This window comes from Alligator mississippiensis, chromosome 7 (genome assembly GCF_030867095.1).
Source record: "Alligator mississippiensis isolate rAllMis1 chromosome 7, rAllMis1, whole genome shotgun sequence".
Taxonomy (NCBI): domain Eukaryota; kingdom Metazoa; phylum Chordata; order Crocodylia; family Alligatoridae; genus Alligator; species Alligator mississippiensis.
The window spans coordinates 31,978,515-32,005,270 of NC_081830.1; the positions used below are offsets into that span (position 1 = coordinate 31,978,515).

At 44.2% G+C, this 26,756-nt stretch overlaps 1 long non-coding RNA gene across 1 annotated transcript; it reads right to left on the bottom strand.

Annotated features, from left to right (window-relative positions):
* Positions 1–5,771: 5,771 nt before the first annotated feature.
* Positions 5,772–15,349, bottom strand: LOC132251713 (uncharacterized). The gene is made up of 3 exons (XR_009463650.1): positions 15,286–15,349; positions 9,469–9,594; positions 5,772–8,345 (listed from the first exon to the last, which is right to left on the bottom strand). It is a non-coding gene; the product is annotated as an uncharacterized LOC132251713 (long non-coding RNA).
* Between the last annotated feature and the right edge of the window lie 11,407 nt (positions 15,350–26,756).

Consider the following 26,756-nt stretch of genomic DNA (forward strand, 5'->3'; position numbering starts at 1 on the left):
ACTAATCCTTCTCAGCATTCAGTAGCATGCTCCTTTAATGAGGGCATAGGTACTCCATCACCCAAATGCCTAGACTCTTATTAAAAATAGGGTTGAAAGGTACCATGAGAGTTCATTTAGTCTGGCCCATGATGAATGCAGCTTCATAAAATCATAGAAAGGTAGGGCTGGAAGGGACTTTGGGAGGTCATTGAGGCCAAACCCTGCTCAAAGCAGAATCACTGTTATCTAAACCACTCTAGACAAGTGCTTGCCTAACCTTTTCCTGAAAAGCTTTTCTAACAGGTAGCTTGCTACCAAGCCCAATGTTCACAACTTCACAAACATGTTAATTTTCCGTAGCTAAAGCTGGGGGACAAGGGCACTGTTAATGCCCTGCTAGTGCAAGGACAGGAACAGATTGTTAAATATGAACAAGAGATTCAAGGAAGAGTACCATATTCCTCCCCCTACTAAAGAGGAAGACAAAACCACCTGTTTTATTATTCTTGGAGTAGTTTATGGCAATCTGGCTGTGGGGTAAAACTTCAAATGTATCATCTGTGTTTAAACCCCATCCATAATTAATTTTGGTCTAGATACCTTTTAATAGACTCCACAATCTTCTTTAGTAATCTTTTCCAGTGCTTAACAACCCTTGCAGTTAAATGGCTTTTCCTAATATCCAACCTATAATTGTCCTTTTTTAGCAACTGTGTAAACTCTTTACCAGTACTTCTTGTCCTGCCCCCTGTGGATGTGGAACAACTGATCGCCATCCCTTATGTAACTTTTCCTTTTCTATATGAAGACTGTTATCAAATCCTCCCTCATTCTACTCCACTACTAATCAAACAATCACTGCTCTTCCTGTTCTTCAAAAGCAATCAAGGATACAGATGAGGAACAAGAATATCCAGCATGACAATGGGAAGTGCCAGGAAAGACACAAGAGCCTTGAAATGACTGTAAACCCTCCCACTTAAATAGAGACACCAACCTCTGACTAATGGCATTTAGAACATGCTTCTTTTGAATCATCTGCTGCTTGTTATGGACTGGGACAGGACACTTGGACTAGACAAAGAGGGGTTCTGAACCATGGCAGGCATTTTACTCAACTGTGTTGTGCCTCAGATCCCCGTGTGTAAAACAGGCTGGGCCAGGGGCTTGTGGGATGGCCCTTCCTGGATTAGATTTCTTTCCATTGATCATCAGCCGTCCCCTTGAGCTCTCTGGACCAGATTTATAATTGATTTAATCAAATTTTATCAATTTATCTTGAGCTTAAGGGCTTCTGCTACTTGCCCCTAGGTAGCAGAAACAATGTTTTCTGCAGTCTGAATGCAGACCCAGAATCTGTTTTCCCTTCAGATTATGCATCACACTTTGGCCACAGATAATGATGAGAGATTAGCCAGGGTTATGTCAGTAGTGGTGGCTCACCTGCTCTTCCCTGTGCAAGCTATAGTACTTTTGAAGCTCTGTTCTTTTGGTTTGGTTTTTGGTTTGTTTTTTTTTACTGGGGGGAGGGTGTTCTGTATTAAGGACCCTAGATTTTTTTTATGGACTAGTAATGGGCATTTTGTGGCTTGTGGTGTTGGTGGCTGGAAATGATGTTTTTGGAAATCCTTTTGGGCTTAGCTTTTATTATTGGTACATGACTGCTGGCAATAGCAAGGACTCAAGGTCAGTTAACCAGCTGGTCTGCATAAGTTCTATGATCAGCTTCAGAATAATATTACCATATATTTCGCCGACCTTGTATTGCTCATTTTGGTTGCAAACTCCTTGAGTTTAGGACTGCTGGAACCAGGCTCACCTTCTTGAGGCATGCTAGGTTTTCAAACTCTATGACTAAGTTATGGCACGTTTTAGCTTCTCTTTGATAGTGCATTACACCTTGTCCTCTGGTATGAATGGCAGTGCTGATGAGTTAGGCTGTCTTGGCCTTCTTACCCACAACAGTGAAGTCTGATTAGTCTGAGTAGTTTGTAGCCTGGGATCAGAGGTCCATTGGGAAAGGTGTGTACAACTATGTACATTGCCACCAAATGTGCTGTGGGAAATGTAAGGGGTCCTTTTGGTTCCATACACAGGCCTCAGGTATGCAAGCTTGTATTCTCTCCAGTGAGTGACTGCAGCAGAGGTCTTGGGTACCTGGTTCTTAGAGCATGGCATGAATGTAAAGAACAATTTATTCTTCAGATGCCACAAGACCCACTTATTTGGATAGTTACCTCAACTCTATAGGGTATATAAAACCAATTGCATACACAGTGGTGTGGGACTGTTCCTACTCATAAAAAAAAAAAAAGATCCATGGACTACCAAGCTGAGAGCTGGTACTGCCTGAGGGTCCCTTCTGAAGTAGTCACTGAACTGAGTGGTTATAAGGAAGTTGTTAGTGCCTGTAGAATGGTTTGAAGATAAAATGCCCATCTACATATCATTTGTACAGTACAAGTGTCAATCTAAGTTATCACTTGTACAGTAGTCTTTTGCATGACAGACTGCTAAGTATACTGCCTAGTAAACTCCTTACCTATAAATGACTAGGCAGGTCATGAAGAGGCCTCCTGGCTGAACTGGCATTTTATTTAGGCAACATAAGGTCAGGCTCTTATCACCAAAGGTCCCTGGTCTAATCTTTGCTGTTCATAATCCATCAAGAAGCATCTTCACACAAGTACCTTACATAGTCCTAGTGAATATTTTCTCTCCAGTTTTTCTGTGCGCTAATCAAATATTTTTCAGTAACATTATCAGACACAAATGTGACATGCAGAGCATAATTCTACTGACATACACCCCAGGTAAACCCACAGGTCCAAATGCAGTCACAAGATAACTCAGTTATTATGATCTATTTATGGTGGTACTCATTATCTACAAAGTGATGTCTAGATATTCAAGAAAGCCAGTCCCTGTTGCTCACAATAAAAAGACAGACATAAGTCAGAGAAAAGGGAAGAGGAACAACTATAAGCAAATTATGTACAATTTCTGTACAAGCCACCTTGATTACCCATTCTATCATTAGGGGAAGTCTAGTGTGGCTAAGTGTTTTGCATTGACTCCTTTGAGACAGCACAGGTTGAGGTAAGAATCAGGGAAGATTTTGGCTCACAAGCTCAATTATGGGATCTCATGTTTGGCTTTTTCTACAAGTCATTATTGCTTTTGCAAACTAATGCCAGGAGTAAAGATGGAAGAGTATGAGATCTACGAGCATCTCTGAGCCTGTTTCAGACCTGATGTGGATGGGTGCAGCTCCAGTGTTTTAAAGCAGTTTCATCTCTTCATCTTGGCTCAAAATTAGGTCCTACATTTACACAATGCAAATACTTTTCATTGCTGCAGAAAAGTATTCATTTTGCCTTGAAGCTTGTTAAAAGATGGCATGAATCCTGGCTTGGTTAAAACTAGCTTCACATCAGAGGCTCCTTAATACACAAGACTGCTGCCACATGCCTGAATAATGGAACAACTATTTGCTGTGGTCCAAGGCAACCCTTATGTTTTATTAAAAACACATGGTCTTGCAGCATATTGGGAACACACATATAGCTGGTGAAAGGTTTACAGCAAGCTCTGGTGTTCTGATGGAATATCAGTTCCCTTTTTTTCTGAACCCATATCTCAAAGGAGGCAGGACTATGTGAGCATAAGCCAGAGCCTTCAGAATCAGCAAGTCTGTGAATGATCTATTGGATTCCTAATAACTCTTTTGAAATTTCAGGTCCACAGTTTTCCTTTGGATCATTGTTCTTACTGGACTGGACTCACTAACCATTTAAGCTGCTTCTGGGGATGCCTCTAGCTTGCACCAATACTGCTGATGTGCTGGAATGAAAACTAATGAGCTGTCAGCAGCTGGTTTTATTGCAGGTTCCACCCATTTGTCTCTAAGTAGACACTTAGGCTTATTGGATGATGGAATTTCAGAAGGCTTTGAAACACGTTGTTCGCCGTGACCCTTTTTTGTCTCATTTCACCCCATCTCATTCTATAATAAGCGCTTTTTCAGCTTTCATTTCTCTGTCAGTTTAATCAGATCCGCAGAGAATTAAGACTGAGGCATAAATGTTTAAAATGAGAGACTGACAATTTAGCTTTCCAACTGACTACACAGGATTTGGAAGGAAACTTCTGCCAGTTGGTTTCCCAGAAGTGGGAGGGTGTTTTAATCCCTGGATTGTCTTCAATTTACTCCATCTGATGGAAGAGCCTCTTTGTCCGGGTCCAGCCTTTAGTAGAGGAAAGGAGATTAGGGCATGTGTGTAGCAGGGGTGGACAAAATGAGAATAGAGGGATAGTACCTCCTTGTGTTTTGGGTGGCAGACTAGGAAAATAATGGAGTGAGACCTAATCACTAACAGAAGGATCCTCAGTAATTCTGAAGTCAGTGAACTTCAGGAATGCACTCTCCTGTTTGCTAAGTCTACCTGTGCAGTATAAACAGTGCAAAGTGGACTGGACATACTCCGAGATGGCCAATGGAGATTCTCCCTCCCCTCACTGGGGGCTCCTGGCTGGCAGACCTCTGACATCACTAATCTTCTGATATATCCCAGAGTGCTGCTTTGCCTCTCCAGCTTGGACAGGGCTGGGTGGCTTGTGCTCATGGAACCAGCTTCCTGATGGCCCTCTGTAGTGATAACAGTTATAATGTAGAGAATCTTCCTAATTTAGAAGAGTTGGGAACTCGGAGATGGACACTCATGTATTAGCTAGCTAGTTAGAGGGAGACAAAGGAAGGCAAGGGCTCTGAGATAAGATCCTGTCTATCCTCCAGTGTGTGATATGATTGGCAGAGTTGGGTATCAGGACAGGACTGACTGTGTGTGACCTCAGGCTGACTACAAGCTGAGACCAATGTCCTACTCCATACGTTTTAGGGCCTTGGCATGTAACATCAGCCACTGAGATTACTCAGCAAAGATCTCTTTGCTACAGCTCTGCCTGCAGCATCACCAATTTCTAGTGAAGAGCTGTGTAGGTAGAGAGTGATGTGATAAAGAGACAGAGGCTAAAAATCCAGCCATCGATCCAGTTGAATGATGAGCTTTCATGAGATACTGCTGTCTCACTTCAGAGAGGTAGCAGGAGCCTAGAGAATGTGCTGAAATGGTTTGAATCTTTCCAGGTGGGATGTACCCACTGAGTGGGGATGGGGAATGGCGCCATCCCCCTTCGGCCCCTGATTGGTGGAGTTCCACAGGGATCAATCCTCTTTCCATCCCACTTCAACATCTATGAGCAGCTGGTAGGAGAACTGGTCAGATGACAGATGCCTTGCCACATGTGACCACATCACTGCCACCAAGATGGCCCCATGCTTGGGGAAAAAAAAAAAAGCATGGATGAAAAGCAGCAGGCTAAAGCTGAACTAGAAGCTGAAGCTGAGCAAGATTGAAGTGACTCTGACAGGTGGAAGGAAGCATTTAGAAGAGCCTTGGTGCATAATAGTTATTTACTTGATTTATATTATGCCCTATCCAAAAAGCTCAGTGACATACAGTAAGCAGCCTACAGACAGCATTACCCAAAAACACTCCAAAACTTAAGAACCCTCCAAAAACTTCTCCCCTCCCTGTCCAAACCCCCACACAAGAAAACCCTCTTGCCAATCCCAACCCTGCCTCCCAACTGTCGCTCAGATCCATTTACAAGAAACCTTTTCCCATCTACCCCCACTCTATGCCCACCCCCTCCCACCACCCCACCTCAACTCCAGAAGAAATCCTCCAATCCTCCCCCAATGTCACCTCCAAGCCTACAACCCCACTTCTACAGAGTTCTCACTCCCTTGCCCCTAAAATACATCTAACTCCTCCCCCTGCCTCCAACACACACAGTACAAATTCACAAGACTCCTAACAAAAAGTTAAAAGAAAGACCTTAAGTCACTGCTGAAGGGCAATGCCAAAGGATGCCTTCAAGCACTGCCCTTCAGTGGTGTCCAGGCAGGCAAGCTTACTGGTACTGTAGAGCCTGCAAGCTGGCCGGGTCTTTCTCTCCTTCTTTAGGAGGCTGAGCTAGTGCTTGGGCAGGGCTATAACGAGTCCATTCAGTCTCCAGTGCAGCATTCCTCACTGTGATAATAGACTCTCACATAAAAACATCTGTGAGTATGGCTTCCTACATTCTCAGACTGGTTGGGATACTGTCCCATCTTAAATGCTGATGACCTGTCCTTGGTTATTAATGTTTTCATCACCTTTTAGCTGGACTACAATAATGCGTTATACCTTGTCACAAAGCCTGCAGTATTTACAAAACCACAGACCAGAGGGATGCATCACATCTCACCAGCCACACAGGAACATATCAGATGCCATGTCACCTCTCTGCATTGGTTTTCCATGAATTTGTGAACCAAGCTCCTAGTTTCAGTTCTTATCTTCAAGACACTCAGTGGCATGAACCCAGGACATCTAGCTAAATCCTCTGGAGTGAAGTCATGATCAACAGCTTCACTCCATTGGCACAATGGATTCTCCTCAAGGATATCCCTTGTGTATGCAAGAGGTAGAGTTTTCTCAGAGGCTAGTGCCAGCATTGGAATGAGGTCCCCCAGGATCTAAGGACCATCACAAATTTCCTAAACTTCTGCTGAAAGACAAATACTGTACAAATGTCTTTGATTCTGCTCTAACAGAAATATAAACTATTGTGAACACCATAAAAAAGAAAATGAAATAAACACTCCCTATCCCTGGGTTGGGGGCAGAAGATGCTGCTTCTTTGTCTAGCTCCATGGAGCTTACCCTCCCTGCAGCAATGTATGCTTAATACAGATCCTTGCTTTAAGTCTAGCGGATGCCCTGTGATTGTCTCGCTCACTGCACTCAATTTTCTTTTTGGCATAGAAAGCAAGAACAGATCTTACATAACAGAAGTTGCTAAGTCAAGTTGCATAATACACTGTTGAAAACATTAAGATGCTATGGGGTTATTTAGGATAAAAGAACCTATTTGACTGGACTGGACAGGACAAGATGAATGAAAAAAAAATTTGTAATGAGATTAATTCCATAAACCATTGGGAAAGCTGAGGCATGGTCCACTTCCTGGGCTCATCTGTCATTAATTCACCAAACTTATTTCCTACCACTACAGACTCAAGGCATTAGCAAAGCCCTTGGTGGTTCTCTTAGCTCTTTTCAGATGGCACGCTGTAAATAAATGGCTCAGGTCTTATGTTCCTATAAGAAACATTCACAGTGAATAAATCATCCCACTGTATTTAATTCCCTTTGGGGAGTGGTTACTACAGGGAGTGAAATCTGAACCAAGAGACAGGTTGTTTCCCCCCGCAACACCCATACTCAACCTTGCATGGAAGGGGAGGGTAAAATGTCTGCAGCTCCATCACCCCTTCTTTGGACCTTGGAAATAGTTTTGTGCAGGGGTGAAAATCAAGGAAGGAAGAAGGAGCAGGCACATCAAGTAGTTAGTCCTGCAGTGTATGCAGGCAGAACCAGAGGTGGAGACATTGCCCCCTCCTCTAGTTCCATGACTTTTATCCAACCTGTAGAGCCATATTTTCAATACAGATTTAAATCTGGTGGATGCCCTGGGGTGATCAGATCCAAGAAGTTCTTGATATCATGATCCATTGGAACTATGCTGTTAAATACATAAGACATGGCTACCAGGCACATGTCCCCTACACAACTCTCTAGCTTCCTGTAGATCTCCTGGGGTTTGTGCACTTTCTTCAAGAGCCTGCTGATTTGTCAACACTGGCTTTTCCAGTACAATATCCGAGATGAAAATTTGTGAAGAAAGCCTTGTGGAGACCTCTTCCTTCTTAGCCGACTTCCATGGACTCTTCTGCAGTAGTTGAGGTCCCAGCAGCAAGTCATGGACAGCTATTCTTGGGATGGGCTGCTGACAAGCTGCTGAGGCCCTCTTTCACATATCCTACTTTTTGACTATTTTTCAGCTGCTTATAACTTTACCAACCCTAGCTCTTCCTGCTGAAATTTTCCAAGCTGAGAGCCTGCCTCAGGCTGATTTAATATTGTTGATGATTTTTGCAAAAACAGATCATCCATGTTGAAGAATGCAACCAGTGAAAAATAAAGTTTTGCCAGTGTTAACCATTTTTTTTAAACCATTTAAAAATAATACTAGCAGGTTATACATTCGGAGCAGGGCCTTGACCATTAGAGCAGAGGGATACTCCTGAGGGCATTTTGCTATTACCATAAAAATAATTTACATTTAACTAAGTTATAAGCACATTCAAATTATTTGCATGTGCTGTGTGCAGCTGGTTGGAAGTGCTTCAATTCTCTAAGCATTTCATTTGCACTGGGCATGCCCATCTGCCTCGGTGAGTCTCTTGTGTTTTTCTGAAAGAAGCCAAAGAAACAAGAATGTCTGAGAGAGTCACAAAAGAAAGCAGGCCTTCTTGCACCAGATATTCTTTGTCATAGGAAAGTGCACTGGACTGGCAGCCAGGAGACCTTGAATGTACCTCCCCACTTCCCACTCACTGTTGTTAGTAACTCTAAAGCTTACAGTCCTTATTGCTTTGAATGGCTCAAATCCTGACAAGAGAAGGCATGTAAGTAGCAGTCATTCACTGTGCAGAAGGGGGATATGAAATACAAAATTTCACTTCTGGTAGAATAGACACAGGAGAGAAACATTTAAATGCGGCAGACCCATGATTCAGCCATTTAGGTGAACCACTTAGTTTTCAAAGTCCTTGAAGACTTTGTCAAAACTATTTATTTGACTATTTGGTATATTAAACAGGGGTACTGCACCATTGTTACAGGTGGTTGGCATGGTGGTGTTGGTAGTAACCCCTTAAGTTCACACAGCAGTAGCCTTTGCAGCTCAAAGACACTGGGTTTAAACCCAATGGATGGCCAATGCAATTTTATTTTGTTCTTTAAAACAGCATTTCTCAACCTGTGGGCCACGACCCAAAAGTGGGGTGCAAGAATGTATGAAAGGGTCACAAACAAATTTTAAATATGGCTCAACAAACTTAAAAAAAACGAAAGTATGTTGGAGTCAAGTCATGAGAACTTCCACTTCAGTAGTAGAAATCTTAGTGTTCAGCCACTATAAATAGGAATAGATGCACTCTATGCTTGCTCCAAATAGGTGAACATGAAGAAATGTTGAAATTATACCAACTAATAAAGCTTCTTGTTCAGGTTTCTCCTTTAAAAGGAGAAAAAACATGGGAAACTGTTGCATTTCCCTTGCAGGCTGGCAGAGTTCCAGCCTGCAAAGGGCTGCTTGGGGCCCCCCCATGCCCCACACCCCCCCTGCCCCACACACTGTGGGGCTGGGGGCAGGGGCAGTGGGTCAGGAGTGAGAGCCACTGGGTCAGGACTGGCCATTGATGTTTACAAATGGGTCCTGGTACAAAAAAGGTTGAGAACCAGTGCCTTAATACACTTTGAAATACACTAAAAAATAAATACATTTTAGAGTACAGTTTTTTCCTACCCTTACATTGTCTGACTAGATAGAGAAACTTCTTGAAAGTGGCCAACACTTGCTGATGGAGACTTTCCCTTGCACTGACTTTCTGTCCAGAGAACCCAGGATCTGAGATGGAAGGATGGTGTCGCTGATTTGCTGCAAAGCAAAACACTCAAAAGTTAAGAAATACCAAGCTGAATGTTGGCTTTGTCACCCTACCTCTGCCCCCCCCTTAAGCCTATGCAATAGAATGTAGTTTCTAATTTAATGAACACACAACTTTTTTCCCCAAAATTCTTTTTTCTCAATGCAGTGGGTTCTCCGGTCCAAGAAAGGTTGCCATAATTTCTTGCACAAGACACTGAACAGCTGCTGTCAACATTAGTGCTCTCTGAAATGCCTTATTTGCTACCTTTAAGTATGAAAGATTGCTGAATCACAGAGTTATAAGGGACCTCAATGGCCATCTAGTCCATACCTCCGTATAAATGCAGGGATGCTACTCCTAACCTATCCTTTTGAAATGCTTATCCAGCCTCCTCTTCAAAAACTCTAATGCAAGAGATGCTATAACTTTCCTGGGCAGTCTGTTCTATTGCCTTACTTTACTACCAGGAAGGAAGATTTTTTTTATTGAGATTTAATCTAAACCTGCTTTAGTGCGATTTAAAACCATTTCTGTGCATCATGTCCTCTGTGGCAAGGGAGAACTGTCGTTCCCCTTCTTTATGGCAGCCTTTCAGATATTTGAAAACTTCTATCTTGTCTGCCCTTAGGCTTCTTTTCTCCAAGCTAAGCATACCTAGCTCTCTCAGTCTTGCCTCTTACAGCTTGAAACCTCCTCCCATTCTGAGACTGATCCATTTGTAATTATCTTTTGCTTGCGGTTCTTGAGCCAATTAGATAGTCACCCAATAGCAATTTTACCTAGCCTGAATTTCTCCAGTTTACTTAGGAAATAAGGCATGGAGTATTGTGTATATAGTGTTACAATGAAATCACTTGTGTTATTTATTTATCTGTCTCATCTCACTCAGCCTCTCTCATCTCTCCAAACTGTCATCTTGCCCAGAAAACTTACTTCTGAAAGACAGGGGGCACCAAGACCTGCACCAAGCTCAATAGATATGGTTTGGCCAATCAGCTCTTTTCTCTGCCTGATAACGCCCCCTGTACAAGCAGCACTCTCCAGTGCTGTCCCTTTCCATCACTAATGAAGTTGATGGCAAGTGAGGAGTAATTGCATTTGCAGGTGACAGATCTGGACCTGTGTTGCTGGGAAGCGCATACTTGGCAAAAGCTCCCCGTGCAGAGATGAGTAGGGGCAACCAAGTATGAAATCCCTGGCAAAATCATCCTGTCAAAACAGCTTTGCTCTGCTTGGTCCAGGTGCACAAAGGACATCAATAAAGTACAGGGCAGTGGGTTTTCTGGGGTGTCAGTGTTTTTCAGTGGTGTCAGCAGGAAATCTTGAAGGCCTGGCTCTTATTTACAGCTTTGCCCTTGAACTCCTGTCACTGGTAAGAAGATAGGTGACATGCTGGCTATCAGGAAAACCTTCTTCATGTTCGAATAGTGACGCTGGTTTGTGGGGGGGGAGGGGGGTGTTAAGCTCAAAGGCATTAGTTGTTAGCCGCCCAAGGCTGGGAATTGGGACTGGGCTGTATCAGTGCTCCTGCTGGGACTTAAACCTGGAGGTTTCTGGCTAGAGGGGCTTGCCCCTCCACTCAGTGTCAGACTAGTCACCACATGTGGGGTCAGGAAAGAATTTTAACCAATGGTCAGATCGGTACAGACTGTGGGGGTTTGCCTTCCTCTGTAGTTGGGGGCATGGTCCTCTACCTGGGATCTCTTGAGTCTATATTAACAACCTTTTACAGAAGCAGGATGTTGGCTGCTGTGTTCCCCCTGCTTCAGGTGTGGCAGGTTCAGGTGTCATGTCTTGTGTTGTGTCAGGGTTGATGGTAGTTTTACTAAGAGGTTAGACAATGGATTTGTATAGGATGACTTGGATGGTGCTTATCCTGCCTCAGGCAGGGGTTGGACTAGATGACTTCTGGAGATCCCTTCCAGCCAAAATTCTCTATGATTCTATTTGTGACCCTGTGTTTTCTAGTGATAAAATGGGAGATATGCATGCCCACCTTCATATCTACAGCCTTGGAGATCTATGTCAGTGGCCACAGGGCAGCTGTGACATCCACTGGTGGACACGCAATCCCTGCCTGGCTCAGGCTTGGCTGCGGCCCTTCCCTTAGGTATCACCTGCCATGCTTTGGTCTTAAAGATTATAAAAGGGACGCTGCCTGTGGGCTCTACATGAGCCTGAGCCTATGTCAATCCCCACTGGGGTCCCCAAGTCCCCTCAATAATAATCCTGTGCCCCCTAACCAGCAGGGCCTCTCAGCCTACCTGTGCCCCTGCTGGGCACTGATCACCTTAGGGGCTCCTTGTGCAACTCCTTAACCTTCCCAAAGACTTGCAGGTGTTATCATCTGATATTTGGCCCTTTTGGGCACTGGGCCCCTAGCCGTCTCTGTCTAGCTCCTGTGGCTTTACATTCTGCCCACTCCAGGCTCTAATGGGACCTCGGTAACCACCCCTTATAGTCCCAGGCCAAACCACTGTTTAAGCTGTAACAAACCCTGAGCCCCTGCTCTACATAAACAAAGGGATAACCATCTTTTGCCTCTTTAAGAGTGGAAACCTTCAGTCCCTAATACAGCCTACCTCCCAGCCTGGGCTCCTTATGAGCTCCCCGAGCCTCACTGTTCCTGCAGGCAGCAAAGCGGTTGGCTTACCATGCCCAGGTAGCTCTCCTGAGCGGGAGCTCCTTCACCTACAGCTGCCAGGGAGAACCCCCTAATGGGCTTAGGCCCTAGGCTTATATAGCGCCAGTCTGAGCCCTCTTCTCATCATGTGCCTCATTAGTGCCGTGTCCCACCTGAAAGCAGGCTGGTCGCTCCCTTGAGGGAGCGGGCACACCCCAGTTAACTACTACAAGCTAATATTCCTCATCAGGAATGCATTTTTGTAAATACTAATGCTTTGCAAGCATGCCTTCCTCTGCATCTATCTACCTGAACTTCTTTTCCTTTTCCTGTAATGTAAATAGGTTCTCTGAGCACCTGTCAAACCCAAGGCACCTCCTTTTTCCCTGCCATTCTGTCCCTTGAAGCTATATTTCATGTGTCCTTCCCAAGGTTTCATACTTGCCACTGAAGGAGACGTGTATTTGAACATAGGACATATATTACCATACACATATTAGCTGCATAATAGCTCTACCATTAGTACATCATAGTTAATGTTCTGATGTGTGTACTCCACAAAAATCCAATAAAATGAAGGTGAAATAATTGGCTGATTTACTTGTAGTTGGTTCTAGAATTTGGCACTTAAAATTATTGTTACAGCAGGAGTCACTGTTATGCCTATTCCTCCAGGCTCATTTCTAGGCACAGGAGCAAAATTTTAGCCTGTGAAGAACACTGCCTTGTTGCTTCTGCTAAGCAGTAATCCTCAAAAAGAAGCTTGGGCAGGTGGTCCATTGCTGCTTCTCTGCTGTCCTGTTTATCTTTTGAGGCAGGTGTAAGGACAGTGCACCTTGCACTGGGACCTTGACATTGGGGGTAGACTGAAGTTGCTGAACGGATGCATCAATCGCATGCTCTTTGGGCCTGCCAGACATAACTCAGGGTGGTAGGTGGACTGAGAAGCCACCAGCTGGCCCTGATTGACTGTGTGGGACTGGCTGCCAGCTGTTTGAGGGTCCTGAGCCAGCCCTAGTTGAAGTGCTTGGGGGTGGCTGCTATATATAAGCAGCAGTCCTTGCAGTGCTCAACAAGATAGATGTTTCCATGTTCCTATCACCCTTCTGGCTCCCTGAACCCCTTCCCAAGCTCTTGCCTGTATCTCTGGCTCCTTTGTGCCCTTATCAGTGACCCCCGATCTCCAATGACACTGCCTCTGTCCCAGGACTGGCATACATATGTAGTAGTTAGATTCCATGTCACTTATTTTTCCTTTACTGGGAAACAGACCTGCAGGGCTAGTGATGGAAATAGTGGGAGCTGCAAGACTTTAATATCAGAAGAATGTGCACACCGGTATTTGCATTATGTTAGTGTGGCAGCCTTGCTGGCGGCAGCCCAGTGTGCCAATTTTCAAGAAGGTTTAAAGTGATTGGTGGTGGCATTTCTTCCATCCCCACCAATCAGGTGCTGGATGGGAGGAGGCTTGCCCCACCCCTACCCAGGGTAAAGGTGAAGACCCAGACCAGAGAGGGGACTAACACCCCCCTCTCTCTGATTGGTCCATTTCCAATCCGGGGAAGAGCCTCTGAAGAGGATAAAAAGGCAGCATGCCCGGCTCATGGGCAGCTGCCATGAGGTATGAAGAAGAGGATCACAGCTGTTAAGCCACACGGAGAGGGATTCCCTCCCCACTTTGGCCTGGTCTGAGGCTGCAGTCATGGCACTCTCAGGCAGAGAATAAGTGATTTTAGCCTCTTGACTGCTGGTCACTGACATACCCATTATCCACCTCCTCCCTCTACTTCCCTTGAGCACTGGATTTGGAGTCTTTGCCACTCAGTAGTGGTACTCTCTATGTCATTCCCCACAAGCACATCACCAACATGAAAGTATTTGGCTATCCCTGCCTCTAAGGGGATTTCTGTCCCCTCCCATTCTAGCAAAACACAGACAGCAAGGAGCAATTATCTTCTTTCCAGGGATAACATGCTTTTCACCTACCAATCCTTTCCAGATTATAAAAATCTTGGTTCCTGAAACCTCCTCCCCCATCCCAAAACATAGCAACGTTATGAGTAGAGACATATAGCCACTGGGCATAGTTGTGCAACTGATTAGAATAGATTTATCACAAGTCCATCACTGAACTTGGGATTCAGCCTGCAGTGTAATACAATCATGTGAAAAGAATGTGTGTTTCTGGAATGATATTACTACCCTATTTACTGCATCAGAAAGGAGGCTCTGCATAGCTACAGCTCTCTGAATCAGTGGGAAGTTTATTCACACATTTCCAAAAACTCAAAAGCTGGTGTTGATTCTATCTATTTGTTTGACCTTCCTCTGCACACATGGTTCAAGTTGACTGTAATGCTTTTAGGCTCACAGTCAACATAAAGGGTGCTAGGATTTAGCTTGCTACTTTCTCTAGGGGGTACAAATAGTATGGCCAAGTTGATCACCAACAACCAAGTGAGGCTGTCAAGAGGATTTCCTCAGTTTTGGGTGCCTGTAACTGGTGCCTGCTCTGGGCTGATCTAAACGTGGCCCACACACCTGTTCCTGGGCCAACCGCCCACCTTCTTTCCTGCCATGCCTTGTTGTTAATTGATGTTAATTAGCAGGAGGCTGCCCTTTTACTGCCCCGATGCCAGGGGGCTCTATCTGTGGCTCCGTTTCCTCCCCTACACAACAGCCCACGCCTTACCGATGGTACCACCGTTGTTGTCAGGAACTTGTTGTAACCTGGCCCCCTTGTCCTCACTGGGTCCTCTGCAGCCCTGCCTCACTCTGCACCTTCACTGGCGCTTGGGCTTTCCGCAGCCCTGTCTGACACTGTCCCCTCTCTCTGGGGCTGGGGGTCGGTACACCCTGAATGCTATGCCCATGCTGCCGCTGGGGTCTCCACACTACCACGAGTCCCCTTCTGAGGCCTCCTCCATCCCCATATAGCCTCTCCCCAGCTACCGGTAACAAACAGCAAAACAAAACACAAGCCCCTGGGCTATAACATAAAATCTAAGTCATCTGGCTCCAACCTCGTCTCACCATACCAGAGTTGCTTCAGCTGTCCCCAAATCTCAGGCCATACCTGCAGTCTGGCCCCTTCTCTTTTGCTCATTCCAGCAGGGATCCTTCCCCCTCGGCTGCCAGCAGGGAACTGCCTCCTGGCCTCCAGCCTGTAGTTTATATAGGCACCAGGCCCTGCCCTTCTGGTCAGCTGACCAGGCAGATGTGAGTCACTAGCTCCCTCCAGTTACCCTAGCAACCAGCACCTGCGTAGTTACTCTGGCTCTACAAGTAGCAGGCACCTTAGTGCCCTGAGACTGCTCTCAGAAGGAAACAATGTTGGAGGATACTTGAACAACCAGCATAATTTTTACTAGATTTAAAAAAAACAAACAACCCAACAATCTGAGGAAGAGTCCCTGAAGAGCCCAGAAGCTTTTCTAACAGCTCTCCCAGCTATACAGCTGGGTCAATCAAAGATATCATAAATTATCCCTGCCCTTTAAAAAAAATGTATACAAAGATGCCTAGATAAACATACAACTGATTTGCAAATGCAAACACCACAACCACACAGCCAGCCAGGCAAGCCCAAAGAATGGTTGGAACAATATCTCACTGCTCATTTGCAAATTTTCCATTTAAACAAATGACAAAGATGACTGTGGATATGAATTGTGTACAGTATTTGAAAAACAGGCCCTTCATATGCACTGTCCTCAAGCATTGTGAGAACATGGGAGTGGGAGGGGAATGTACCACTGATTTGATGGAGAATCATTCATTATTTAACCATGCTATACTTTTAGGCCATTTCTTTCATTGAGTTATTCCCTGATTATTGATTTCTAAGTACTATTGAGGGTACATTGCCATAACTGTTTCCACTTTGTTAATTCTCCTATATCCTTTATATAACTTGAGTTTGAGTCATCACTACATGGCACAATCATGAAGAAGAAATGGAAAAATAACCCAAGGCCCAATATATCTCCTTGCAGCTACTTAGATTCCCTATCTTGAATACTTGGTATTTAACCTCATCATACTGTGTGTGTTAGGGGTTGCTGAAAGGGCAGGGATATTGTAACCTCTTAGTGGCAGGGGTGTTGTTTTCTGTAAAATGCCATGCACGTTCATGGTTGTGCAGAAACAATAAATATAATACTAAGTCATCAAAGAAGTGCCCCTTGGGGAGGGAACACATCATATACTGCAATAAGAAGTTTTCATTAAGGGCATTTCTATTACACATAAGTAGGTTATTGCAGTACAATTTCCTCTGAGTGGATATAGCCTGAACCCTCTATTAAAATGAATGCTTTGATTGTAATTCATGAGTTTATCAACAAAGGGCTAAACTCTGTTCTTAGGTACACAGGTGCAAATGTGGAACAACACTATTGGCTTCAAGGCCACAATAATTTAAACTCCAGGAGTTTAAAAAAAAGAGGATTATACATCTGCATAAAATCATCCTCATGTAGTGTCAAAAAGCCATTTTGCCCTGAATCCTGCTGAAATCAATGGAGATTCTCTAGAAAATGAAGGCCATGTACACACAAAGAGAAAGAATAAATCTAATTAGTGGGGTAGGCAGGGTAAAATGCAGTTGCACAACAGGGTCTATCCACCTTGTGCCAGATCTATCAATACAATGAAATATATGAAATGGTTCCTTTCTGCCTTATTTTGCTTCCCCTCGGTCTGCATGAGCATACATTAATGAGATTCCACATCCCTAGGAAAAGCCACTCATTTGATCATGAGGCTTGACTGCCAGACCTGACCTTCGAACAATGAGGAATATTTTATTAATTGATGTCTTTTAAATTTAAAGAGCGTAAGTTTCAAGCCAAGGAGACCTTTCTGCCTTCCCCCTGCTTTCACAAGCCTGGTGGGCAAGACACACCAATTAAAACCACCTTGAAAAGATTAACAGTGTTTTAAACAGCTATGGGAGCCAGGGTTGTTGGGGCTTTGAGACCCAGGGTGAAAAAAGGAGGTGGGGATGGGGCAGCTCCATTCATTAGTAGTTGTGCAGAGCTGACTGCTTCCACCTGCTGCTTAACAAATGCACCATGAGAAAGTAATGCTAAAGAGGTGAGCAAAAGAAAGACCTCTCCTCAGCAACCCCGTCTTGAAGGAGAAGTTTTCCTGATACTCCTGACGTAGTAACCTTTAGGGGCACTGAAAACTTAATGTTCCAGCTAATGATCTAGAATGACATCTTTGTAAGATGGGGCAAGCTCTGGGGATGTCCAGCTCACTAAACCTGCAGGCTGAAAAATCTCAGTTGTTCCTTTGTAGTTACCTGCCTTAGGAGTCAGACTCTGGTGCTAGAATGATGTGCTATCCCTTTCCCCGTTGTCAGCATTGCAGTGTTGCTGGCTGCAGTAGAAAACCATTTACCTAGGAATTTCCACAAGTGAAGGTGGATAACCATGCTGGGTGTCATTGGGAGGGATATAATACTTGAAAAAATTGACTAAAACATGCAAATGATTTTAAGTACCTCAGTTTGTGCAGGGGGCTGTTTGAAGAAGCTGAGAGAGAGCAGATTTTTATAAAGAGGAGAAATGTCTGAGTTTGGCACTTGAAAATCACTAGGGATATTTGAAAGCATAGGCCTTAGCTGCAATAGTTTACTCTGGGCATTGTGAATATAGGGCTGGGTTCTGAGCTGATGTAAGTCAGTATAGATCACATGAAGTCAGGTGGACCGTTGCAATGGACGATGCAGGACCAAGATGAGTGTTAATGCCCTTCAGATAGCACACTGGGTTCAGGTGGTGTTGCTGCAAAGTAAGGACTGGTGCCAAGGCTAAATATTTTTCTCCCCTCATCATTGGTCTGGGTGCTAGAGCTGAGGAATGTGTACTGGTTTTCAATTCATTTGCACATGTCCTGCCGGTGTTCCTCCATCCTGGAAAGTCATGAACCATAATCCCTTAATGTGTGGGTGTTATGTGGAACTTGTTCAAAACCCAATGACCACAGAATATCACTGGCTGGCCCCTGGTTCTCTTGTTGATTAGAATGGGAAGTCATCTTTGCCAGCCCCAAACTGAATATCCTTGCCAGAATAGCAGTTCCCCAACCACCCAAGGGAGAATAGGGGTTCCTTGGAAACTGCCTTCTTTCTTGTGCCATGATCCACAGTATAGTTTATCTATAATGTAGTCTTTAATATATATGACTATATATAGCTAGTCTAATAATATACATGACTTCTGAGGAGAGGCTGAGGGAACTGGGCTTGTTTAGTTTGCAGAACAGAAGACTGAGAGGGGATTTAATTGCAGTCTTTAACTACCTGAAGGTGTTTCCAAAGAGTATGGAGCTGGACTGTTCTCAGCAGTGGCAGATGACAGAACAAGGAGCAATCATCTCAAGTTTCAGCAAAAGAGGTTAAGGTTAGATATAAGGAAAAACTCTCTCATGAGGAGGGTAGTAAAGCACTGAAACAGATTACCCAGAGAGGTGGTGGACTATCTAACCTTAGAGGTTTTTAAGACCTGGCTAGACAACATCTTGGCTGGGATGATCTAGTTGTGGCTGGTCCTGCTTTGAGCAGGGGTTTGGACTAGATGTGACCTCCTGAGGTCCCTTCAAGCCCCCATCTTCTATTATTCTAAGCCAGCCAAAGGAAAGTAGGGATGCACTATAGAGAATCTGGACCCATTTTATTTTCACTGAGCAGCACGGTAGGACTAAAATGGACCAATAGCGTTATTGAGTTCAGACCCCTGCTGATGTAGATAACCATGTAATGGTCATTAATCCCAGAAGGGCCCACAAGAATGTCTACTTGAAATATGACCTGAATGCTTTATATGGATTAAAAAACTGGACATTTTCAGCTGGCACAGAACATAGCTTCTATCTGTAACAGCTCTCAAAAGAGAGACTATTAAAATTGGGTCATAACTGAAGGTGGAGAGACCAAATGGTAATGAGAACAATGAGATTTTTCAAGTCCAGCATCTCATCAGCCACAAGAGCTCTGTAAAGCTGGTTCAGTTCACTCCAGAGCTTTGAGAATTAGTGAGAGATTGCCATATTTCCTAAGCAGCTGGAAGCCCAATGTAATGCGTTAACCAATTGAAATCATCATGGAAAAAAAAAAATCAAATTCCTTGTCAATGTTAGAAAAAAAATCAGGAGTGCTGCTAGTGGGTCTAGGCTTTGAGAAGGGATTTAGCCATGAGGGATACATCTTCAGTAAAGACAATTTAATGAAGATGCTTTTAACAATAAATAAAATGAAATGTGATTGTAAAGCATGAGAGGCCTGTTATGAAACCCTTTGAAGTCAGCGCAAAATCTTCCACTAGCTTTAGTGGGCTTTAGGATAGGCCTTAGCTTAAATGCATATGTAGATTGAGATACTACAAACAAATCCAGTGTAGGAAAATATTGTCAGTGTTTATTGGCATAATAATCCATGCTCTTTTCAGAAAAAATGATAATCCTTTCTCCTTCTTTTCTTATTAACATTGTGCAGAGGGCCATTTTATAATCCCAACGTGATAATGGCACTGCCAGGGCATGGAGCTGCCCAGTATACACATTGCCTGCTGTGGCTTATTGCTGAAGCATTGTGTAACAAGAGATAAGTGGATTCTCTCTCATTTCTTCTTAGATGCTTTAAAAGAAAAAGAAAGCGCAACACGGCAAACAAATGAAAAACATTTTTCTTCTCAGCAGCTGGAAGCAAGGCAGATAAGTGAGAGCTGGCTCCTGTCCAGTGTAAGATTTTCCCCAAATGAGGAGCATGTGGGACTGGAAACAGTTTTCCAGCCTAACCTTATGCCTCAGCAAAAACGGTGAGGTGGAACAATCCATTTTGAAGGTGATTAATGGCGTACCATTCCCTAGGGGGAATTGAACTGTATCTCACACTGCCATGAGGAATGGAAGGAACAGTATTTACATTCCAACAAATCTAAGATGATTTTTCCTGGGTTTGTTTTGTTAACAAATGGATATCTGTACATTGAAGGGATTTCTTCCAAGTTTACTGGAGTAAGTCTCACAAACTTTATATCCATTGCCATTTGCAAGGGGATTGGACTGTGGAGTCGAGTTGCTGTGGGGCTGAAACTTAAAACAAAATTTTGTTGGCTAAGATTTCTTATCAGGTCCAGCAGTCACTCTTTGTAGTGCCCGCTGGAGACAAAGCCCGAATGGAGGGTGGGATTTTCTAAGCCACTTCATATTGGCTGATGTCTACTCTACTGAAATAAATGCAGTTCACCTCAATGGTGGCAGAGCCAGGCCAAAGGTGAGCCCATTAGAAAGCCTTACCTTTACATATGTCCATGCGGCTGTGGCAGCAGTCCCTTGATATGAAGATGACAGACCTCCAGTAAATAAAGAAGTCACTGGAGAATCTGGAGATGACTTATAAGGCTGATCTGAGATCTGTACATATGATTGTGGACATAGCAAATAGTTCCAGGAGGAATGAGGGGATCCTGGTGATGTTGGGTCACAGTTCTGTCCATTTATCTTTCTCATTTGAGGACAAATTCAGTGTTTGAGTCTCCTAGGTATTGACATTTATATCTCCTTTGTTCAGAATGGCCTTTAAGTTGGCCTTGAATCTCTTCTTTTGCCTACCTCTAAAGCTGTGGCCATTGGTGAGTTGGGAGTAAAGGACCTATTTTGGGAGCTGGTCATCAGGTATCCTTATGACCTGTCCAAACCAATGTAGCTGGTGCTGTATAAACATGGGTTCAATGTTGATGGAGTTTGCTTGAACCAGAACACTGGTGTTCGCTGTTCTGTCCTTCCAGTTGATATGGATGTTTGTTCTTTCTTCTTTCCAGTTGATGTAGATTATACACACACAGCTGTATCTAGGCTTTTAACACCTGCAGAATTCAAAGTTGAACAGAAGACTCTGTGTGTGTGTATGTGTGTGTGTGTACTGTATACATGTGTGTGAGGGAGAGAATCCAGTAGTTCTAACTTCTTCAAAAATCTCTAGTGGGTTTATGATTGTATAAAGCTATAGTTTTTGTTCAGGAATATCTGTACATTTTTCTACATGACCTCTACATTTCTATGTTATGTCTACATGTTTGTCCTCCTTTCCCTCTCCTTGTGCTCTCCATTTCCTGTTGTCTTTTCTGTTGAACAATTAACATCCCCAGTTCTTAGATAACACTGTCCCTACGGAAGCCAAAGAAAGGTTGTATGGAGTATACCAGGAATTGGTTTTCTAAATGAGCAGAAACCCATCACAAGTTCACTACAGCACAGTAAGAGTTCACCTGTTCCGCTGTACTATTGACTATTGCCCAGTCTGATTTGCCAAGCAGTGTTTTCCTTGGGCCTAGTCCTAAAGGCTAGGGAAAGTATCTCCCATTGATTTCTAATGAAGTTTTGCCTAAGTAAAGACTTAAGAAATAAACCTGTTCAATCTAAGAATGTAAGGCCAAATCAAAGGTCACTCAAATCAATGGAGGGACTTAATTTGGATCTAGAAAAGAAGATAAAAATATTGTTTTAGTCATATTTCAAAAGTCTGTGTTATTTGGAAATTCCATTTGCGGAAAATTTTTTATAGTACTTGTTTTTGTTGGGATTCAACTTGAAAACAAATTTTAAAGTATCAAAATGTCTCCTGATACCAAAATTCCCAATTCTTGTTCCTAGCATAGTCGTTCTCCTCTAATCAAGACTTTGCTAGCATTTTCATGGCAGAACTTGACAAACACCACGTCACTTTCTCTCCTAACCAGCCCTCACTCATTCTTCCTTAATATGAGTTCCAGGTTTCCTACCTGGTCTTCTCCATCACACCATCCACTTTTACCTCAGCCCCATGCTCTTGTGCCTTCTGACCTCTCTTGTTTCCATTACTTCTCTTCCCCCCATTTCACTTCTTTCTGTCTTCTGAATCTTTCCCTTCACAGTTGAACCATGCTCTAATTTCCCATCATTCACAAAAATATATCCACCCCTGGTTTCCCAACAATTGTCTCTGTAACAACGTAGGGTACCTAGGGGTGGCCGTATTACCCCCAGGTCCTTAACTGTGTCAATCTTGCCCTACAAGCACCCTCGTTCTCACCTGCCACATCTTGTTGATATGATGAATATAAGGAGGCTGCCCTTGAGCTCTAGGTCTGGACACAGTCTGGCTAGATCCTAATCCCTGTTGCCACTAGACCCCTTGATATCCTGCTTCTCTGTGGATGGTTCCTGAGTCTCCCAGCTTTATGGGCCATATGCGTGGCTCCAACCACCCCTCTACCACGCCCCAAGCCTCTCAGATGATACTGGCATTGTCCTGCCTAGGCCTCATTATAATTCAGCCCCTTGTTCTCACAGAGCTGTCCACAGCTCTTGTCGCTGTGCCCCTTAGCACGGGGCTCTCTGCACCGCAAAATGCTGCGCCCTCCCTAGCATTGGGGTCCGTGCCCCCAAATGCTGCACCCTCTCCGGTGCCGGGGTCCAGAGTAGGCCCCCCAATGAGGCCTCCTCCTTCCCCAAATAGCCTCACCCAAACCACCAGTTGTTATCAGACAGCACACACACAACCGCCAACCATCATGAGTCCCTGGGCTGTAATGTAATGCAGAACTCGGGTCACACTCTGCCCCTTTAAAAGAGTAAAATTACCTCGCTGAGGCTTGGTGCCTAATAGGCAAGGATACTTTATGGGCTTCTGGTATCCCCTTTGTTCTAAGAGTAGCGTATCTGCTGGCTACCACATCTCTGGGCCCTTCCACCCTGGTGGCTCCTTCCCCTTCGACTGCTGGTAAGGAACTAACTCCCTGGTCCCAGCCCTGGGGTTTATATGGGCCCAGGGCCCTGCCTCCTCCGGCCAGCTGACCAGGTGCAAGTGCAGCCAATTCCCTCATTAACCGGTTGTCATGGCAACCTGCACCTGGGTTCTTATCTCTGCTCTAAGAGGAGCAGGCACCTTAGTGTCCTGAGACAGTCTCAGAGGGATGTAGTGGATTGTTAGCAACCAGCTTCAATCTCATCCTGAATCCAACCCAGAAGCACCTCTTAAAACCATTGTGATGGGTTCTGTATGACATATATGGCTTCTGACTTATCTACTCTGCTGAAACGGTTCATATTAAAATGTCACGTCTTCCTCTACACCAGCATCAGGGCCCATTGAGATGACCACTGCTTTTGATATTTTTGGCCCCTCCCTCAGGCTGGACAGCTTTTCCTCTCTTGATTGTCATGCTGGGGATCTGTCTACTTTTTCTATCCCTCTCTTTAGCATCCTATAGAAGGGCCTCACTCCTAAGAACTTTGCATAAGACCCTGGTCTTAGGTTCTTTCTCTCCCTCTCTCTCTCTGAAAAAATGTTTATCTGCTTGCAGATCTTCAGGTAACATTTCTATTCATGCAGCTCTCATTGGAACCCATGTCACATCTCATACAAGTGATCCCCCAAGTAAAAGGAAACAAAATACCCCCTTCCCCTGCCTGGAAAATAACTTCATCAAGAACTTCCACTTCACAATGTAGGTGCTACTATGAGCTACACTTGCGAGGTGACATCTTCTTCTTCCCTGGTCATCTAAGTGGCCTTTGCTGGTCATCTATAGGGCATTTTTGGCACTTACATGCCCAGAGGAATTCTGTTCCTGTGCGTATGAGCAACTCTGCATGACTATGTAGTTGTATAGACTAAGCACATGCAACAGCAGCCAAACCATGTATACACATCCCTTCTGTATGTATAGCAACCTTAGTAACTTGATAACCAATAACTACCAGACTTAGGGTGAAGAAAAGAAAAGGGCCGTGTGTGTGTCTCCCCTCTCTTTCACTCTCCAACAGCACCATAGCTTAATGGCACAATGATTCAGTGAACCAAGGGAACTGGAGTTCCTGGTTTTTAGGCCCCACTCATGCAAAGGGATTTGAATCTAGATATCCCTGTCTTTCCAGTGTAGCACTCCAAGCATCACACAACAGGTCAGGCATTACTCATAACTTTCTACAGCTCTCCACTGGAAGTTGAGCCCATAACAGAGTCCTTGGAAAAGATAGATGTTGGGTAGTACAAGGGAAAGTTTCCATCTTCCTTGGAGCAATGTCCCAGGGAGGAATCCAGGGCCCCTTCACTAAGCCGCACACCCCTTGATCTCTCCCTTCTGGCCAACCAGACTTTACATGGGTCCCCTCTTGTGCCTTCCCTGTAAGCCAATTTCAAAAAGAGTGCAAGAAAAGGGATTGAATGGTAGTTGACCTGTGGGATGGGTATTCCTATTTAGAGTGCTGTGTGGAAGAAGATGAGAGACTGAGGTTCAAATCCTCTCAGGCAGAACCCAGGTCCTCTGGGTTTTCAGGTGAAGGCTCTATCATTCAGCTTTTTGAAGTAAAGGTGGAAGGGCACTTACTTTCTGTTGGCATTATATTGAGAGTGTAAGTAATCACCCATGTGCACAGGGCTATCACCTAAGTGCAAACATCCAAGAAAAAGAATGGGTGCCTAAATGCCCCAAATGCCCTGTACATGACCATAATTGGCCACTTGGAGGACCCAGAAAGAAGAGAATGTCACCTTTGTGGCACAGGGTCCTTTGGGAGTTGATGATGGGATCCTGAGGTTCACTGCAAGTCAGAGGAGCTAGGCAAGGAATACTACTGAGAAGGAAAAAAGCTGTTAGGGCTTTTACAAAGCCTGTTCATATTTTGTCATTTAGGATCTTACAGACTGCTCCCTAGTGCATCAAGCCTGCTGTATAGGCCAAAAGCTATGGGCTTAGCTCAGTTTTCTTCTTCTTACAGCTTGCAGTACTCCATTCACTCGCATACCGCGTATATCTTTTCCCCCAAAAATCAGCCTTCCCTCCAAAACTGGGGTGTGTATCTTCAGTAAGGAAAGTTGATGTTTCTTCACTGGAATAGAAACCAGGAAGAATAGTAGTATGCAGGTGCCGTGCTCTACTGGCTCCCAGAATGGCTGGCACTTCTCTTGGCCCAGCAAGCAGAAGGGGTGGAATCCTGTGTTAACCCTCTGGGGCCAAGCCTTGCTGCTGCCCTGCCACACCAGGATTTTCCCAATGCTTCATCCAGACTGCACACATCTACACGAGATGATTACTGTGCATTAGCTTAATAACGGTGCACAATAGTATAGTGCTTATTAACCATAGCTAATAGTTTATTGAGTAGTGTTATTAGGCTAATGCACAGTGTGTGTCACTAAAAAACCATGTGCCAGTGCTACTGAGTGTAACTCTAGTTACTGTGCATTTAGTTAGTACCTTTTATTAGAGGTACTAAACTAAATGCCCAGTAACTAAGGTGCATTAATGAACATGTAGACATGCCCACTGTCTCCAGGGATGCTACACTTGGGTGTTCTGTATTTCCAGGAGGATTTACTTTATATTACAGTTGGCCATGACTCTGGAAGTCTATTTTTCTTCATTCTGCCTTCCAAAACCCAGGTGCATGTTTTAGTTGGGGATGCGTGGTACGTGAGAAATTATGGTAATTTATTCTTTTAGGTTCTTACCCCAAAATACTCAGTTGAGGCTGCATCTGTGTTGTACCCTTCTAATTATCTCTGCCTTTTGTGGGGGGTAGAGTATGTTGCTCTAGTTCCTTTATTGTCTTTCTAGTAGTGCACAAGAAAAAGGGATGATCTGGTCCCATAATATTCAATGATTTTCATTTGAGGTTGGTATGCTATTTATCCCCCTCCCAGTCACCACCCTGAATCAGTCTGTAGAAGATTTTAATAGAAATCCTCTCAACATACACGTTCTCTTTGCTCAGCCTGCTAAAGGTCATACAGTAGTGAGAAGTGGCCCAGAGGCTGAAAGGCTGAATCAAAGGGAGAATGAATGTGGCTTGTTGGCAAGGTGAAACACAGGGTCATTTAGCCAATATGGAAATGACAAAATAATTGATTTAAAGAGTGGGGAAAAAGGGGGATGGCTCATTTTAATTTTTTATTCTTTAGGCTCTGTGGCTGCTTGACCAGACAGGGCTCCCAAAAATATGGAGGATAGCACAATATTGCGCTTGGCTTCAGTTCTAGGCCTCATGTCATGCATACTGCATAACAGTTGATCAGGCAGGTGAACTCTTTCCCTGCCTTTCCCTTTCTTTTTCAACCAAAGAAGCATGGACACACTGTATGGCTGGGGCAGTTCTACTAGGGTCCAAGATTGGAGTAGATCACAAAGATGCAGAACACACCTGTGTTACGCTGCTTTATACCAGTTGAAGTCATTGCCCTGTGATGGTTTTTCATCTGAGAGCCTGGGCAGGCAAACACGTTTACACCAGTGAAATTGGCCTACGTGCCAGTGTCAAAAAGGAGTAGACAGAAAACATACAGCTCTACACCAGGGTCACCTACTCAAACCTGGTATAGAATTACCCTGTTAAATTGGGCATAAAAGTACGCTGCTGTATGTGTTGTGTGTCCTCGGTTTATCCCATGGTACTCATCTGCTCAAGACAGACAAACATTACATACACTCCTACCATCTAGTGGCATCTACTGTTATAGCCTACGTACAGCTCCCAAAACAGACGTATGTCTGTCCAGTC